The sequence below is a fragment of the Lissotriton helveticus genome, chromosome 3_1 (assembly GCF_964261635.1).
Source record: "Lissotriton helveticus chromosome 3_1, aLisHel1.1, whole genome shotgun sequence".
NCBI classification, from domain to species: domain Eukaryota; kingdom Metazoa; phylum Chordata; class Amphibia; order Caudata; family Salamandridae; genus Lissotriton; species Lissotriton helveticus.
In genome coordinates, this window is record NC_136061.1 from 944,171,623 (window position 1) to 944,183,750 (window position 12,128).

General features: G+C 41.6%; 1 pseudogene; it reads left to right on the forward strand.

Annotated features, from left to right (window-relative positions):
* The first annotated feature begins 695 nt into the window (after nucleotides 1-695).
* Nucleotides 696-12,128, forward strand: part of LOC144824183 (uncharacterized) — a 65,591-nt pseudogene continuing 54,158 nt past the window's right edge.

Genomic DNA, 12,128 nt, shown 5'->3' on the forward strand with positions numbered 1-12,128 from the left:
GATTTTTGGTCCTTGCTCAACTATTTTACATCAAGTACCTGTGGTGGTGGTGTTTTTGAGCTGTCTACTGTGGTCTATTCCTATGGCGGACACCATGGGGCCTTCCCCTACTGCGAAAGACTCTAAAGGGACTTTGAAACGTTCTAAGCAACAGTCCCCCTCTCCTGAGTCCTCTAAGAAGGATACTAACTCCACTTTGGATGTTATTCTGTCACGTTTCAATGCCGTCCATGATATTGTGCAGTCTACTAAAACAAATACCGACTTATTACAAGTTGACGTGGCTGCTATCAGGAATGACTTTAAAGCCTTGTCTGTCAGGGTTACGAATGCTGAATCTCGTATCAGTATGGTAGAAGACTCTTCACACCAGCATTCGAGATCTTTTCTCCAACTAGAACGCTCAATGGCGGCCTTATGCAGAGACCTTACAGGGCAGGAGGATCGTAATAGGAGAAGCAACCTGCGTATTTTTGGCCTTCCTGAAGATGCAGAGCGCAGAGCAGTCCGCTTCCTCAATGATCGAATTCCTCTCCAAATGGATTCCTACTACTCTTCAAATCTCCTTTCAAAAATACTTTGAAATTGAGAGAGCTCATCGGGTGCCTACGTTCAAGCCTAAAAACTCCACTTCGCCCAGAGCAGTTATCCTTAAACCTCTGCGCCATCAGCACTCAGAACAAATTTTGGCCCATATGAGGAAAGTCAAGTCGGTGTCTTGGGAGGGCCATCGGATTAATATTTCCCATGATTTTGCCAGAGACACTGTAATTCGAAGGAAAGGATTTCTCAATCTGCGGAAACGTCTGTTGGACATGCAAATTCCTTTTTCCTTTGCTCGTCCATCCAAGTTTCGTATCACTTTCAAGGGCCGCTATCGGATTTTTGATGAACCTGCTGATCTTTCCTCTTTTTTGGACAATCAACTTGAATCTCAAATGGATTTTTCTTCAGCTCCTGGCTCTTCTGGGACTTGAGTTTCTGTCTTTGTTGTTTCACATGGTTTACTGAGTCTTGCTGTTTAGCATATGCCTTTGTTTTTTCGCTCCATATGTTGATTGCTGGTTGTTTCTCATTTTCCGAAGGCTTTGTTTGTCACTTGTCCGTTTTAGCTTAACTTGTTACTGGTATTTTTCAATTTTTTCCGATATTTCTCTGTGGTCATTTTGTTTTTCTTGCTTGTCCTCCTTGTTGTGGGCAATTTTTGGCTACTTGTTCATGCGTCTCATATTTTCGATATCTGTTTAATATTGTATTTTTTCCCTCCATTGATATTTGCCTGGCTCCTCTGGGTTTTGAGTTTTTTTGTCTTTCTTGTTTCTTGTGGTTTAGTGCGTCTTGCTGTTCGACATCTGTCTTTGTTTTTTCGCTCCATATGTTGATCGCTGGTTGCTATTCGGTTTCCATGTGATTTGTCTGTCACTTGTCAGCTTTAGCCTGACTTGTTATTGGTATTTTTCCACTTTTTCCCGGTATTTGTCCGTGGCCATTTTGTCTTTCATGACTATTCTCCTTGTTGTGGACGATTTCTCGCTCCTTGTTCATGCGTATCATATTTGCTGATCTTTGTTTCATGTTGTACTTTTCTGTTTCCCCACTTTGGCTGATATTTATTCTTTCCTTTTTGGCGTCGGCTTACACGTCTATTTCTGTCAGAAGTTTGGACCGTTAGCGTCAGCTGTTCTCTTGGTGCTCATTCTCATGGTTTGTTTTTCATTATTTACTTATACTGTTACTATTTTATGGCTCCCTTCCTCGCTTTTTCTTCTTGTTACCTAGTAATGATTTGTTCATACCCTCGCACTATTCTTAAATTTGCAACCTTTATTCCTGCTGATGTTTCATATTGCTTGATATTTTATATGCTTAATTCTTTTATTTTTCACATTTATTGTTTTTCTTCTCTCTAATTATGTACCATGTACTGTTGCCTATTTGTTTATATATTTGCAAATTCTGAATTTTCACCATTTTCCGCTTTTTTGATATTCTTTTTTGCTCTGTGTATGGCATTTATAGTTATCACCATTTGCTTGTTTGACATATAGATAAGATCCTTTTTTTTCTCACTTTAGCTTCTATTCATGAGCTTGTATTTGATATGCCTCCTATTGTATTTCTTGTTTTTTTTCTTTTTTCAATTTTTTGACCGAGTTGATTATTCTGTATTTACATATTGTAGTTCTTCTTCCCTCGGTTTCAAGTATATTGTAAGGTCCGCTTTTATTGTTCTCCTACCCTAGCTTGTTGCTTCCTTCTCTCTCGTCTGGGATCTTTCACTTTCTCTACTGATTTTCCTGACGGGCCTTTGTTTCCCTCTCCATGTTCCCACCGGTATGAGTTGGGTCTCTTACAGACCTACCCTAACGGGTCTTTTTTTCCTTCTTTTTCCATTCTTCTCTTTCTCTTTTTCTCTTTCTCTGTTCTTTTCTTCTCCTCTTGCTTTTTTCTCTTTCCCCTTGGATCTCCTGGTGGTGCTTTTCTTTTTTGTGTCAGATGGTGCTGTTCTGTTCTTACGTTCATTCTTAATTCTTAATTGGTTTGTTTTTATGGTACATCTATGCCTGGCTTAAATGTTGTCTCCCTTAATGTTAAGGGTTTGAATCATCCGGTCAAAAGGGCTAAAATTTTTGATTATTTTAAATCTTTGTATTCTGATATTTTTGCAGGAGATGAAACTGTCTCATAAAGAGACTCTGTGGTTGCGAAAGGGCTGGGTTCTGGATGTGGCATGCTCTGATGCTCTTGGTAAACGTAATGGTGTGATCACCCTTGTTTCTAAGAATTCTGGTTTGTCGATACTTTCTTCTGACCATGATTCTGTGGGCCGTTGGGTATTATCAAGAGTATCTGATGGAATTAATGATCTTTATGCTTTGAATATTTATGCTCCGAATAATGATGATCCTCTTTTCTGGCAGAAGATCACTAAATTACTTTCCCACATGCCTCATAAGGGTAATCTAATAGTGGGTGGTGATTTTAATTTACTGTTGGATCCTCTGTTGGATAGGAGTTCTGCTTTTTCTTTTCGCCCTCCTAGAGCTCACAAGCATTTGTTAAATATGTGCTCCTCTGCTAATCTTCATGATATTTGGCGTCTCCATAACCCTACTGGCAGACAATTTTCTTTTTTTTCCTCTCCTCACTCTAGTTTTTTTCGTATTGATTACCTCTTGGTTCATTCGTCTCTGCTACAATCTTCATCCTCGCCTTACATTCATCCTATTCTTGTTTCAGACCATGCTGCGGTTTCCTTCTCCCTTTTGGGGCTTGCTCCTAAGAAATCCTCCGCTTCGTGGAAATTAAATACGGAGATTCTTCATGATGACGCTGTTGTCAGTGCTTTGCAAGCCGAAATTGAACAGTTTTTCTCTATTAATGAAGGTTCCGTTGAATCCCCAGTGGTTTTATGGACGCCTTTAAATGCACACTTCGCGGTTACATCATTAAAGTTATGGCGCAGAGGAATGCTGCTATTAAGAAGGAACTTTCTGATTTAGCGGATAGTATTAAACAAACTGAACTCCTTTTTCGCCAAACGAGAGATCCACAGATTTTACAATCTATTAAACACTTAAAATATTCCTATAATGCTCTTGTCACTAAGAGGGCTCATATTGGTGTTCAAGCACAAAAATCTAAATGGTTGCTATTGAAGAATCGTGTTGGTAAGATTTTATCGGCCACGTTAAAGTTTCAAGATTCTAGTTTTAAGTCATCTCAAATTTCTTCTATCTCTGATAGATCTGGCGCTAAAAAATTTCAAACTAAGGAAAAATCCTTGAGGTCTTTCGCGATTTTTATGATACTTTGTATACTCCTACTAATCCATCATCCTTTGAGGCTTGTCAAGAGTTCTTGAAAACTATTCCTATTCATTCTGTTTCTGAGGCGGATGGGGAGAAACTAGGTGCCTCAATCACAACTGAGGAAATTACTCTTGCTATCAAGGCTACTCGATCTGACAAAGCTCCGGGGCCTGATGGATTTCCCATTTTGTTTTATAAAACTTTTCTCCCTTTCATGGTCCCTTGGCTGAAACTCCTTTTTGATGTGTTTATTCAACAAAGTGCAGTTTCGGGTACAGCGGCGGATGCTACTATTGTGTTCATTCCGAAGGAGGGGAAGGTTATCACGGATCCTAAAAATGTTCGTCGATATTTCCCTCCTTAATATGGAGGCGAACATTTTTGCAAAGATTCTTGCTAAACGTCTGGAGTCCTATGTCCCTTCTCTAGTTCATCCATCACAGACGGGGTTTGTTAAAGGTAGGCTTGCTAGAGATAACATTCGTACCTTTTGCCATATTTTGGGGGCAGCTAAACGTTCTACGCTTCCTGTTGCAGCTTTAGCCCTTGACGGCGAGAAGGCTTTTGACAAGGTCTCTTGGCCTTTTTTGCAAGCCGTTCTTCGTGCTAATAATCTTGGGGATTCCTTTGTCAACATGGTTATGTCTCTTTATGCCCAGCCTCGAGCGAATATAAGAGTAAATGGGGCTACCTCTGAGTTTTTTAGTCTTCGTCAAGGCACTCATCAGGGTTGTCCCCTGTCCCCGCTTTTGTTTTTATTAGCTATTGATCCGCTCCTTAGGTTAATTGATCTTCATCCAGACATTAAAGGGTTTACGTTTGGTTCACAGTGCATGAAGTTAGCGGCCTACGCGGATGATGTCCTTATTTTTTCTGATGACATTGTCTCAGCTATTCCTGCAATCAGACACAATTGCTCTTTTTTCTAAGGTCTCTGGTTACACGTTAAACAGAGACAAGACGGAGATGTTTCCCCTTAATGCTTATTGTTTTCCGGCCCATATGGGCTCTGCTTGTTTCAAATGGCAATCTAAGCAACTCAAATATTTAGGGGCCTGGTTTTGTAGTACCTTGTCTGATACAGTGGCGTACAATGAGGCACAAACCTTAACTAAAGTTCGTCATCTTTTGTATACTTGGTCTCCTAAACACATTTCTTGGTGGGGTCGTGTTCAAACTTTAAAAATGATGGTTACTCCTATTATTAACTTTATTTCATCTATGCGTCCGTTGAATTTATCCTCTTCCTTTTTTCGGGAGATTGATTCCATCACCTCTTCATTTCTTTGGAATGATAAGAGGGCTCGAATCGCATATAAATCCTTAAGGAAACACTACGATATGGGTGGCTGTAATTTCCCGGATTGGGGGCAGTATCAGGTGGCTTTTTTAGCTTCTCAAGGAGCATTGTGGTTTTCCTCACTTCCTGGTCATACACCTTCTTGGATGTTCATCGAGCAGGCCCTCTCTTCTCCTCTTCCGGTCTCTTCTTTTTTAACCACATCTTCGTTATCTATTCTTTTCTCTCGAGCTATTATACTGGATACTGTTGCCGCTGTTAAATTGGTTGATCGGAAAATGGCTACTCCGATTCATAAATCCAGGTGGTCGTCTTTGTGGCGTAATCCCCGAATAAAGGTTCTTATTGATCCCCCCTAATTCAGTATTGGTCTGCCAAAGGTATCACGTTGGTACGTCATCTTTATGACTCCAATGATGACCCGTTACCCTTTTCTTCTTTAGCTAGGCAATTTTCACTCTCCAATCTGGATTTTTACACTTTCTTGAAAATTAAAGTTGCTCTTACCAAAGTGCGTCTTGTTCCTGACGCCCCTTTGATTTCTTTACTTTCTTTGTGGCTCAAGTCTGGTCATGTTGCTTCATGCATTTATACATTTTTTACCTCAACATCTTCGGATTCTTGTACCATTGCGCAGCTAAAATGGTCACATCATTTTGGTGCTGCGCTAATGGAGCATGTGTCGTCAGACACCTGGCAATTGATAGGTATGTTCTCTCTGCGCAATAAAATTGCTCCTTCTTTATTTCAATCCAAATTCTTCTCCATCAACCTTCCTCATTGGACTCCTAAGCGACTTTGTTCTCTCGATTTAAAGGATGATGATTTATGTTGGAGTTGCGGCTTGGCGGTTGGTGACTATCCACATATGTTCTATCATTGCTCACTTCTCCAACCTTTTTGGGATCTTATTCATAAACATCTTATGTTAATCTTTCAAATTAAGTTTCCTCTTTCCTTTCCTATGGTCTTATTGGGACCCTTGGCTTCCCAGGAACCTCTGCCGTTAGATACATTAGATATGCAATTGTTGGATATTTTATTAACTGTGGCAGTTAAGGTGATTGTTATGGACTGGAAGTCTTTTGCTTCCGTTTCTTATCACACATAGTGGGCATGGGTATCCTTCTTGAGAAGTGCACACTCCTCTGTGGATAGGGCTCATCTCACTCCCACTATTTAATTTAATGTATGGAGAACTTTAGATAACTATATGGATTTGGCCTCAAGGGGGTTTGTCGACCAATACCCCTATGTGACGTCTGACTGACTGTTGTCTGTAGTGTTTTGTCTTGTTGCGCCATCAAGAGAGATCCTTCTTTTTCCTCTTTCTTCTTTCTTCTTTCTTCTTTCTTCTTCTTTCTTTCCTTTCCTCTGTCCTGTTCCCTTTTCTCTTTCTCGATGCTCTTTCTATTTTGTATAAAATGATGCCGTTTATGGGTTCCTCGGATTCACTAATGCCACTCTCTTCCTTGATTTTTATTTTACTTTTAAGAAGTATGAGTTGTGGCAATTTCTCTGTTATTAATGACATATTCTGATGAACTTGTGGATTTTTCCTTATCTTTCCTATCGGTATCATTATGAACTGTACCTAACTATTTTTATCTTTTTAAAATCTTAATAAAAAATATTGAACTTAAAAAAAAAATAAGGTGGCAGCTCATGTCAGGTCAAATATCCCCTTAAAGTAATACATTTTAAATATACAATAATAAAGGACCAATTGAGCCTTGTTACTTCTAACTTTCCACTGAAAAATGTATGTTCATTCATTACAAATTTAGTAACAGAAACAACCATAGGCAGTACTTATCATGCTTTCACCAATGCATTTCTGTAGTAATAGGTACACAGATGCACAGAACAGACATGGGCGTCCGCAGGGGGGGGGGGCAAGGAGGGGCGCTTGCCCCCCCCCTGCAGCGACCCTCCTTGCCCCCCCCTGTGGATGCCAATGAAAACTGTGACTTCAAGACGGTTCTCACTCTCTTTCCTCTCCTTTCTTTTGTTTGCTTCCCTGTGAAATGGATCCAAAAAAGAAAGACGCTTATTCAGGAAATGTCGTATTTTTCTGACATTTTAATTCCAAAGTGCAGCATCATGAATAAAAGGCTAAAAATATGAAAAATAGATATAACTAAATAAAAGTAAGATAGAGTGGTAGCAAACTGGCAAAACTGATTTTATTCAAACTGAAACACATTAGCGCCACTTTTACAGAGTTTGCCAGCGAAGCGCTATTTTTGTTTTCTTGCCTTTGTTTTCCCTGGACTTGGAACTAGTGCACCAATCCTGGAGGTACTGCAATGTGTGGATTGGAAACCAAAATGTGTGCTGCGGCTCTGCGTCCAGGGATGTGGTCTTTTTACTATACTGCTTAAGTTTTGTAAGGATGTAAGCAATGGCCATTGAAATGGGTCCATTCAGGGCCCTGTAGTCGTGTCCTTAACTTTTCAGGCAAAAGCACTCACTGATTTCTGAATAGTGAGTGTAAAAGCATTAAAGTAACCATGTTGTTCCTGCTTACATTTCCCATGGTTTGCTAAATTTTGCATTCCCTAAAAGTGTTTGCATTTTCCAGGATGTTGTTATTTTTTTTTTTGTAGGCCGCATATTGCTCTTGTCTAGTGCATGATTTAAATTGAGCCGCATCCAGGTGTTTATAGCGGGTAACAATTGGTTATTAGTTGAAGACAGTGGGAGTTTTTCTCAGTGGGGCAGTACGGTGTTCAGTGGGGGAGAGGATGTGGCACTATGGTCAGAGCTGCTGAATTTAGAACTGGGAACCAGGTTCAGACTTAATAACCAGTCCAACAAACCACTCTCCTGCGAGAGCACAATCACATGCTAGACCTTAGAAGGCTTCGCAACACCTTAGAAGTCGTGGTGTCTTCGCACCAGCAAGTGGACCCTAGCATGACAAGTGTAGGTTAACATTCAATGCTTGTCCACCACTATCCATACTGAAGTTCACCTCCAGTCTTGCGGCCAGACCTATGAAGCAGCACACCCTAGAACAACAGTCACTGAGGTCACAGGACCCTTGAGAAGGGCCAGCTCGAGGGCGGTGGAACCAGTGTGACCGCACCGGGTGCTGACTTTAGGTGGAGGCATCATGTTTGCAAGTATATTATGGTTTTAAAAACGCTTGCTGCCTCCTTCCTGGTCTCCAGCACTTTTCGGCAACAATAAAAATGTCACGATGACTCTGGTGATTAATGTTCTTCCTAGAGAGAGATCAGAATTTTGTCTAGTGGAAGTTTGGACTCATGGAAAGGTAGCTCAGAGGGTTAATGTACCAGCTGCAAAGAACATGCGCCATGCAGATCACAAAGTTCACATAATGTAAATAGGTCAGTGGGCTACTGCTTTTGTCAGAGAGATCCTTTTGTTACTTGCAGTTTATAAGTTAAAATCCTAACTTGGAACAGTGAGCTATTAACTGTCACCTAAGAGCTGCATACAAACTGAAAGGTATAAATTAGAGCGTTGTGTCCACCGCCCCCCAGTCTTTCATTATCCTAATGTCCCATAAAGTGTTCTTTTGGACAGAAATCAATTCTGTTTATTAAGGAGAACCCCCCCCAACCATGGTATTACGTTTTAAATTCCGGGTATTATGTTTCACTAGACCAATCACTATAAAACTATACCGGCTACTACTATGGTTGTCATGTGACTCCTACACCTTGTAGTCCTTAGTCTTATGTAATATTTTCTGTACAGTGATTTACACACATATTGATTGTGTAATGTGTGTGATGTAGAGTGCTCTGACACCTTACAATGGAATGAGTGGCGCTGTAAATCAAATTAAATGCATCGGAGAGAGAGTGGTTATGGAGACTTGGGGGGGACAGTTAAAGGGTTGTAGTGAGGGAATCCATGGCAGAGGTGGTCATTGGGTGGCACTAACAAACATGAATGCACAGGACACTACCAGTGCTATGGCGGGCCCTGCCCTTGAGGCCAGTCTGCCTCACCCACAGGTACCTCCATTGGCCTTGTTTCAGCAGTAGTAGCTTCAACTCACCAGGGATTGGCAATGCAGGGTTTGCATGCACACCAAACTTAGGGGCCGATGATGATGGCGGACGGACCTGAGTCCGTCTGCCACCATAGAGTAGGAGGGACCGTCCGCAGGGGCAGCGGCGGTCCCTCCGTGCAGATTAGGATGTGACCGCCAGGGTGGCGGTCAAATCCTCTATCTTTAACATTGCGGCGAGTGCAGCTTGAAGCTGCACCCGCTGCAATGTTAAAAATGCATGCACAGCATTTGCATGCACAAAGCGGCAGGCACCGCCCGGTGCCTGCCGCTTTGTTCACGCAAATGCAGGGGGGTACCATAGGTACCCCCTATGTGCACCCCCCACCCCCCTTCACCCAGGGGGCCCGCAACGGGCCCCCGAAGTGAAGGTCCGTATGCTTTTCCACAGCGGAAAAGCTGCGTGTAAAAGCATACTTTCAACTCCATCCTAATATGGCTGGCGGTGTCTGATAGACACCGCCAGCCATGTTAATGCTTTTCCGCCGCGGTCTGAAGGCGACCTCAGCGGAAAAGCGGCGGACAGATTGCAAGACCCACCAGCCATCCTAATTCGGCGGTGGGTCTTTCAAGCCTCCGCAGCGGTTTTCCCCCGGAGGATGCGGGAAATCCGCTATCGTAATAGGCCCCTAAGTTTGCAAACTTCACAGTCTCCCTGCTTCATTCACAAGCACTTTTAACATGTGCTGCCTGCTGTGGGGCCACTGGAATTAGTTATGCAGCAAAGGATGACAACATTATGCCGTAGTGTTGACTAAATTATGCATAAAAAAAGGCTCCAGCGTAATGCAGTATATTTTCAGATATTTTATTATTTTGACGTGTGTACACATGCTAACAGTCTCTGGAAAGATTTTGCCTTATTAGTACCAGTGTAACATACAAACGCAGCAGTGAGAAAGGTGACCAGTCAACCTTTGCAATAGGCCATCCACTCAGCAGCAACACAAATCACATTTTATATTAACTTTTGATATGTTTGAGCTACAAACAATTTATTAGTTTAAATGGTCAGATCATGCAGCAGATCTTGCCTTATGAGGCAAAAAAGGCAGCGCATAATTTTAGAGAAACAATTGCAAACTAGGAAATTTTGCAATTCATGTTTGAACTGCCGTTGTGGAAAAAGGGAGAAGTGCTGATGACAGAAACTCCATGGCTCTGAGACAAATGGCTTGTGTTTCCACATTTTATCGTATTTGGTACATTCTGTGATTAGAAGCATATCCCACTTTTTATTAAAATATTTTAATGTCAATAACTCATTATAACCTTAAATATTCATGTGTATCCATTGGTTAATTAAACTGGGCAGTGAAATGCCAAACAAATACTAAAAATTGGGATGTCTGTGCATTCTGGCCACACTTCTGGCTCCACCCACAGATCCAATCCTTGGGTTATACCTGCCCTCTGATTCTCCGCCCACTGTTCCCCTACTTTGTTCCCCCCACTTCGACCACTGGGTAAGACTCAGCATCCCTGGACCTGTGATGTGCCGCTGCTGCGGGCGCCGCATGTGCCACACATTTAGGGTGCCGGGCTTCCGCATAAGGGAGCTGGCCATTAATGTATTCCTAGACGTGCGCATGTTGTCAGTTTGACATTGACTACACGTAGAGGGATTCTAAGTTTCTTTTAAAAAAATATAGCTAACATTTGGACCTATACATTTTTTTGTGTATAAATTAATTGAAATTGTGTAAAATGTAGCAATGCCCGGGGAATTCTAGTACAGGGAGCACCCATTGGCGAATCACTAGCGTGTCTGATTGCTGCATTATCTATTACTAACTTTGACGTTGGGCTTTAACTTTGGATAAAAGTTATCATGAATTCTAGCACCATGAAGCCAATATTGGTGAATATGTGTGCTACAAATAATCCCTAACATACACTGTGCATACAGTATATTTAATCTGGTGCTTTAATCATAGTCTGTTTTAAAGTATTCTGATAAAATTCGAATTGTGCTGAAGACAGCCTTTATTGGTGTTGGATCGAGGACCCGGAAGTCTGCACACCTAGCAGACAGAGATAAAGCACATTGTCAGAAAGTTTAGCATTTTCCCTACAGGTGGTGTTTGTTGGCCTGTGGCAGGGTCAGTCACATGTCCTGGATTCCTGGCATTTAATTGAGTCTATCCTAGTTCTGCGCCCCAGTGTTTTTTGTGCCCCACCTGGCACACATCGTGTCGGAGGATGGTGATGACGTTAACATTTTGCCCCCCCCACCCCCCCGGAAAAATGTCTGCGGACGCCCATGAGAACAGAGTTTAAAAAAACAGACACTGGTGCAGACAAAGATTTTCTATTAAAACGTTTGTTTTAAAACAAACTACAGAAAACTATTAGTACCAAAATGACGTACTGGCTGGGTGGGCAAACTATCTCAAGCCATAGTTTTCAGTGCAATCTGGCATATTGCAACACGGACACATACAATGAATGAAAAAAACAGACAAATGCAGATAACATAAATATTAATAATGAAAAGTAAAACAGTGCGGCAACTAAAGCCTCATAGATACAAAATAAATAGAATATATTGAGTAGAACATAAATACAACATCAAAGCAAATTCAAACAACTTCAAAGCAAATTCAAACAACTTCAAAGGAAACTCAAAAGCTTATGAATAAAAACATACAGACAATGGCAGATAAATAAAACATGCATTGGATTAGTGTAGAGTACAGGGGCATAAACTGGAACGGTACAAAGTAGAGTATTGTGGCATAGAGGGGAGTGACACAAAGTGCAGTGGGGGAGAGTGGAGTGGGGCAGAGTAAAGTGACATAGAGTGCAGTAAACCAGAGTAGAGGAGCGTACCATGCATTAGCACAGAGTGCTGTAATGCAGAGCAGAATCTGTCGAGTTCAGTGGCGGAGAGTGTAGTATTGCGGAGTAGAGTGTCACAAAGTATATAGTGGTGTAGAATGTAGTAGAGTGTATTGCCGAAAAGTGC